The following is an 8,323-nucleotide window of genomic DNA, read 5'->3' on the forward strand; positions in this document are numbered from 1 at the left end:
GGGTAAAAGAGAGGACTAGGGTTATCAAGATGTCGTTCTGTTTGACCCTTCTTCATTTCCGTTGAATATAGTGAATCAATTGAGTAATTTTTGTAATTTTTCATGTTGTGATGATGTTATAACCTATGATATAATTTTCTAGGCGTTTGGGGATGTTTTGGATTGAATTAGAGGAGTTTGGAGGTTTTGCAGAGGCAAATCACGTTCTGGTTTTTTAGGTCTGGACGACCTCGCCTAGCAAGATGTTGTGCTCGCCCAACGAGTTGTTGTGCTTTCTTGGCGAGGATGACAGGACATGGGTGTTTTCTTTGTGTTGGATTTTCGGTCCATTTCTGATTCCATCGAGTGTTGGTTGCTGTTTGAGTGTGTTCAATAAGAGAAGTTGACATGCTTGAGTGTTGTGGGAATATATAAAGTGTGAATATATGTTGTGAAATGTATGTATAATTGTATGAATTGTTATAAATGCTTAATTATGAAACAATGTTGAGATGATTTAGCATGATTGAGTGTTGTGTGTGAATATGTAGTAAATGTGGTGTTGCAGTTTAGTGATGTTATATGGTGGGAATATGATTCATGTTGTTTATGACGTACATGATTATATGGTGATTAATTATGTATTTGTTGGTGTGCTCTATTGTTGTTATTGGTGGATAGTAATTCATAAATGGGGATTTCTATTGTGTGTCAATGCACGTTGTTTATGGTCAGAAGGGGGCCGTAAATATTATAATTGTTGTTGCATTTATTTGTATGGATATGCATTATTGTGTAGTGTCGTTGAAAGAGGCATGTTTGCTAGTTCATAATGGGGGATCAATGGCTTGTCTAAAGCTCAAAAGGGGGGCTTGGAGCTCAAAAAAAGGGGGGGGGGGTCATGGGTTAAGAAGGGGGGACCCGATTCCAGAGAGACCAAATGTTGAGTTGGTACCACATGCATAAGTGTCACGTTATGTTGTGTGTCACATTTTATATATCTTGAATATTATTGTGAGTGGGTGTGAGATTATGGTGATGTTGATTGTGTATTAAATGTGTGTTATGTTGTATATTTCTTTACCTTCGTATTCTTTGCATTGTCCATATTAAATGTTATTTCTCACCCTTTACTGAATGTTGTCCACCATGGACATCTTACAAATACTTAGATGTAAAATTTTTGTTGTTTGTGGAAGGTGACTTGTTGAAGCTACTCTTCGTTTTATTTATCGCATATTAATGGTTCTTAGTGCTCTGATCTTGTAACATTGGGAATTGGGCGATTGATTATGTTTTAAGTTGATGTCATTTTGGTATTTTAGAAAGTTTAATACTTATTTGATGAAGTTTTATTTGTGGTTGTTATAATATGATTTTCGTTACATGTTGGTAATTGTTTGAGGAGTTTTGAAGGGTTGTCGTTGGTGACACCTTAAATAATCGAGTAATTCTTTTTATATAAGTTCCAGGGTTTAAGGTTTTCCAAATAGTTTGTGGATCAGGTGGATTCACTAATACTACATAAAAAACGATAAGCTCATGATAGTGTCGATAAAGACGACATGCTTGTGGATCCTTAAATCTATTCTCAAGCAAAGAAACAAGGCTCAATAAACGAAGGAATGACAGAAGGCTAACAACAGTAAGAAATATTCCAGGAAGAAAGTGTATCATACTATTAAGGAGTGTAATTAAGAGGTCTTGCAGAGAAAGTTGTTGTATGGTAATGTGGCGTGACCGGAAGCTCGGTTTGTCTTGTGGATTACTTGTCATGAAAAGCTCGCAACTAGAGAGAGTCTGCACAGGTCAAGTTTAATTGATAAAGACAATTTGTTTTTTTTGTTCTCATGTTGAAACCTTGCCGCATATCTTCTTTGAATGCATCTCCTTGAAAATAATTTGGAAGAAGGTGTTCAAGTGGCTGCAGATTGACTGGTCGCTTGAAAATTGTACTAGAGAGCTTCGATAGGTGATCAAGGAAAGTATCGAAAAAGGAGCACGAGCTAAAATTCTTTTACTAAAACAATGTACGAATGTTAATGTTGGAAGTATCAAAATGAAATTTGCTATAAGGGCAATGTAAATAATTTCGAAGTAGGACAATATATTATAGATAGTTTAATATACAGGTATTAGGTCAACCCTAAGATGAGAGAGCATGTAGTTATACAAATGATGTATTAGTTTAGGTTGATGTTTTAGTTTCTTTTCATTTTGGTTGTTTTCAGACTGGATCAATTGGATCGCCGTATGTTTAATGTTGTTTTTTATTATTAATATCATTTTTTATTGTTTCCAAAAAGATGTAAAATAGAAAATACGGAAAATGAATAGTATTTCAATGAGATTGGATATATTGTATTATTTAATTTAAAAATAGTATTAAATTAAAATTTTTAATTAAGTTACATATACTAAATATTTTAATAGATATAATGAATTGTTTAGAAAATTTTATGATAGATAGGAATGAATTTTTTAAGGGCAAATCCATAGATTACATCAATTAATCTTTAATAATTTAGTTTATAATCTATCATTTACTATTTACTATTATTTTAATTTTATTTTGTTATATTATTAATAAATGATAATTTAATACAATCACAGCAAATTTGTATTTCTATATAAATTTAATTAAACACTTTAAAGAGTTTTAAGGTTAAAGAGTGTCAAATGCCAAAAACATCGGATAAATAATAAAGAAAACAATTTTCTAACTTTTTTTTTGAAAAATGAAGCCTTAAAATAACAAGTTTTTCTTAAATATGTATTGAAATGATTAATATTTGGGCATTTGTTAGTAAGACTTTTTTTTCTTATATTGTATAATTAAATAATACATCATATTTAGTAAGTCACTTTTACTAAATATGTTATTAAATACTATGTATTATTTAAATATCTATACGATGTATACACTGTCATATTTAGTAAGTTACTTTTAATTCTTTGATTTTTTTTATATTGTATAATTGAACAATACATCATATTTAGTAGGTCACTTTTACTAAACATCTTATGAAATACAATGTAATATTTAAATATTTATACAATGTATACTATCTAATATTTAGTAAATTACTTTTAATTCTTTGATTTTTTTATATTGTATAATTAAATAACGCATCATTTTTAGTACAAGTCACTTTTACTAAATATGTTATTAAATACAATGTGTTATTTAAATATTTATACAATGTGTTTTTTAATTCTTTGACTTTTTTTATCGGTATACAATGTATTATTTAAATAGTTAAAATAAGTCACATTTACAAAATATCAAAATATGTTATTAAATAGAAATGCATATATTGAGAATTAGTTAATTATTTATAAGAGTAAATATGTCATTGATTCCATCCCTGGATTCAAAAACCACACCACCATTATTTCCTTCTCCTCTTTCTCTAGAAACAAACATGAACACCAATGAAAATTGTGGCAGTCATGCTCCAGGAATAAGGAAAGCAATGAAAATTGTTGAAGCTCAATTTTCTGATTCAAATGTATCATCATCACAGTCAGTTGTTGTTACTACTGATGCTGCTGATGCTTCTGTTGATGATGGTAAAACCCACAGCCTACCACATAAGAAATACGGACCGTACACGTGTCCAAAGTGCTACCAGGTGTTGGCTACTTCGCAGAAATTTGCTTCTCATGTGACATCAAATCACTACAAGTTTGATAGTCCAGAAGAGAGAAAAAAGAGATACATATCCAAGATCAATAAAAAATCAGATCGCGACACTCATAAACTCGATAACTGACAAAAATTACTTTATTTCATGTTGTTCCATCTTCATGATGTTTCTCTTGTCAATAATGGACAAGCTTCTTCATAGTCAGGCTAATAACTATTTCTATTTCAGCTAATATGTTGGAAATGAGGAAAGCTTGGGCATGCAAAGACTTAGCAATGATTCTGAGTTAAATGTTAGCAATGACTCCATCGCTTTTTAAGATTATGATATTTTGTAAAATTGAGAAGAAGTTTTCAGTGACGTAATATTGTCACGTAAAAATCATATCGTTAAAAAAGACGCTGTCATATAAAAATTATGTTGTTAAAATGGAGGTTGTCACGTAAAAATCATGTCGCAAACCATTTAAAATAAAAACAAATTAGAAATCAGATTTTCACACCGGATAATTTTAAAATTTGCAGAAAATATGTAGTGACACGAAAAACACGTTGATAAATATATATATATATATATATATATATATATATATATGTATTATTTTTTTTAATATTTTAAATATTTAAAATAAAAATTTTGTGGCGTGTTCCATCGCTAATTAGTCAAAATTATACCCTTATTTTCTGGACCTATATCTGCACTTTAACTAGTAATTGAGAAACACTACAGTCTATCTAGAAATTTGTGACATGATTTTCACGTGACAAAAGTGTTGCGACGTGATTATGACGTGACAAACTTGTGACATGATTTTTACGTGGCAACTGAGTTACCACATGCGTTCGTACTGCGTGTTTACTCACATCACAAATTGATGGTTTGTGACGCGATATTGTTGTTTGTGGCGTGAAAATCACGTGACTAATGAGTGTTTTTATGTAGTGCGTAGAACTTTTGTTTTCATAGAACTAATGAAGGGAGGTGAAAGAAGAGTGATAACAAATATGGTCTAAACCATAAGATGATGTTGTTTGACTCCCAAAAGGGGTGAAATCTGAACCCAAGAGGAAAATTGGCATTAACCTCTATGTGGTGGGCCATAGGCATCAACCACTATATACGGTACGGTAGAAAACAAAGAGAATTAAGTGTTTGACATTAAGGTAAACATCTATTGGTTCACAAACAGACACGATATGAAGCTCAAAGAAATAGTGTATTTGGCTCAAAGAGAGAGTATATCACATGAAGTGAATGAAGGAGATGAATTGAGTGATAGGAAAAAGTATCCAAAGTCAAAGAAATGAAAGATTGAGTAGTAGTGACCGAAGGGTATGGTTTGGAACCAAAGGTAAGGGTATATTGGAATCCATAAGAGAAATGATATTTGCACCCTAAGAGGAAAGGTAGCATGAACCAATATGTGGGGGGTCATAGGCCTCATACCACTATATACGGTCTGGATGAAAACAAGGAATTAAGTATTTGACATCAAGGCAAACATCTTTTGACACAAAGGTGGAAAATTATCCTAAAAGGGTATATATGGAATTCCAAAGAAATATGGTGTTTGGTTCCAAAGAAAGGTAGTATGTCATTGGAATGAATGATTATGATTGAAGATAGATGATGGATCATGAGAGATATGAATGGATCCCTAAAGCAGAAGAAAGAATAATTATGATTGTGCTCGTCAAGGATTCACATCCTCGTACCTACGTATTCTCATCGTGCAATGAAAAAATTAGAGCTCCGTAGTTTGTGGAACTACGAAAACAAAGAGAGGAGGAAGATTAAAAGCGATGAAAAATATAACTTGCACCAAAAAAATGGTAGCATGGGAAACCATAAAGGCAGATGAACTTTGAACCGAAGAGTAAAGGTGGTACAGACTAAGATGTGGGGGGGGGGGGGGATAGGCATCATACCACTGTATTTTCATGACCCAAAACAAAGGAACTAAGTGTTTGGCATCAAGGAAAACATCTTTTGGTTCACAAGATGGACAATTATCCTAAAATGATAGGTATGGAGCCCAGAGGAGAATGATGATTGGTACAAGGAACAATATGTCTCTGTAGGGAATAAACAATTTAAAATAAAAAAGAAGGGTATATTGAATCCATGAAGGAATAAACTCTGAACCAAAGAATAAAGGTGTCACATACCAAAATGTGGGGGGCCTGAGGCATCATATCACTGTATTAGAATGACCAAAAACATAGGGATTAAGTGTTTGGCTTCAAGGCAAACATCTCTTGATTCACAAGGTGGACAATTGTCCTAAAAGGATATGCATGAAATCCAAAAGGGTAAATCTATTTGGTTTCAAAAAGATGGTATTGATTGATGAAGATTAATAAATAAGGTAGAATAAATAGGGTAGCTCGCGGAGAATCTGAATACTCGTGTCTATGTATTCTCACTATGCAATGAAAAAGTCAGAGCTCCATAGTTCGGCTCACTCCGAACAAAGAAAATAAGAGACTAAGGCAAGAGAAATGGTACATGATAATGAAAGATAAAAAAGACTTGGCAATCATTTGATATGAACCACACTAAAGTCTATGAGTAAAGGTGAATACGATGAGCAACTGAGTCATTCGTCCCGTACCCAAAGATATTCAGAATGAGTTAATGGAATTCTCCACTCTCATTCCTTCTTTACTACTTAAGGCTCGTGGCATGTGATTCTCATCATAAATTTCAAGTTGTTGATGAAGAATTCTTGTTGCTCCTTGTGATGATGAAGACTTTGTCAATCATTTGATTCGAATTGCACTAAAGTCTATGAACAAAGGCGAGTACCTTGAGCAACTGGGTCATTCATCATGTACCCAAGGATACCCTAGACAAGGATATGAATGTTCCACTGCCATCATTCTTTATTACTTAAGGCTCATGGCATACAATTTGAATCATGATTGATAAGTTGCTGATGGAGGCTTCTGATTGTTTCATTGTTGCTTTGTGAAAGGAGACTTTGACAATCATTTGATTTGAATCGTGCTAAAGTCTATGAATAAAGGTGAATACGATGAGCAACTGAGTCATTCGTCATGTACCCAAAGATATTCAAAATGAGTTAATGCAATTCTCTACTCTCATTCATTCTTTATTTCTTAAGGTTCGTGTCACACAATTTGAATCTTGATTGACAAGCTCTTAAAGAAACACCTTTGATGTGCCTTGCATAATCCACTACTTGATTTCTCTGGGATGCCTTGCATGAAATTCTAAACTTGAGTCTTTGATCAACTTAAATCAAAGTGATTGGATTAATGGTTAATTATATATAACATAACCTAAAGGTCAAAGGATATTCACAAATTCTAAACTAAGGGATCATGCAACATTAGAATCAAATTAAATCACCAATAATCAAATATCATATGAAAAACAATAATTAACCATGATCAATTAATCTAACTCAAACCCTAATCTAAGGGAACATGATATTCTATGACTAAACCCTAGGGTTAATAAAGTCAATTCACATGGATGATCAAACGAAACTCAATTCAGAGTGGAGAGTTGCAGCCATGGCAGGTGGTGTGTACTGAGGAAAAAACTCGTTTGGGCCTTAGGCCCAAACCAAAGCCAATGCCAAATGCATTCAACCGTGGAGGAAAAAGATCCAATCCAGGTAAAATGTAAAACTTCATCACATAACTCAGCTGAAAATTCTTCTTCTACTTCTGTAATTGCATTGGTCTTTGTGTGTGTTGTAATCGTCGTGTGCGTGAGAGAATTGTGATGAGGGAGAGTGACAGAAGAAATGGAAAATCTGAGAGTGATTTTTGAACAATGATGGTGAGGTTCTGGAAAAATGATTGATACCTTCATTGATGCATGAGTGATGTATTATATAGGATTCAAATTCTGTTTTGAAATTCATATAAAATTCAGATTGAAATTCACAGTTAGTTAGAAATGAAACTTTTAGTTAGAAATCCAAATTCAATTCAAATTGAAATGTAAATTAAATTGCACTATATATGAAACTCTTCTTTTTCCTGCCTTCTGAAATAACTCTGTTAAGGAAACTGGAAATTAGTTATTCAAATTGAAGTTTTGTATGCATATTATTTATTTGACCTTGTTAACTGAAAATTCTGTTAAGTGTAATTCTGTTAGAGGTGTTAGTTGGTGCTTTGTTAGTTCGTTAGTTGCCTTCAATGTTAGAATTAGAAACTGTTGCATTATGTCATGAAATTATATTGGGTTTTGAATTGGTCATTAGACCTTGAATTGAATTAATTTTGTTGATTTTATTGGAGCTATTTTGGAACTGATTTATTGATTTTCTGTTTGTGGAAATTGAATCAACAATGTTAAATGTTGCGAGGTGAAGTTGATGGATTGGATTTCCAATGATAGTTAGGATTATTGTCTTAGTTAGAACTTTGGTTTGCAATTAGTAGTGAATTGGGAATTAGGAATGTTAATGTATATGTGTTTGAATTGATGTTTGGATACTTGTTATGTATGCTAAGTATGTGGATTGATGCTTTGCTAAGTGTTTTACTATGAACATATGGATGCTAATGTATGGATGTATTGATTAATTTAAATGTCTTGTAGGGCTACCACATTGGCCTTGAATTCAAGCTTTCAAGCATGATCACCATGAAGCTATTATGGGAATGGTCAAAATAAAACCAAGCTTACTTGCACATGAAGCTATGTTGGAT

This window comes from Lathyrus oleraceus, chromosome 6 (assembly GCF_024323335.1).
Source record: "Lathyrus oleraceus cultivar Zhongwan6 chromosome 6, CAAS_Psat_ZW6_1.0, whole genome shotgun sequence".
Taxonomy (NCBI): domain Eukaryota; kingdom Viridiplantae; phylum Streptophyta; class Magnoliopsida; order Fabales; family Fabaceae; genus Lathyrus; species Lathyrus oleraceus.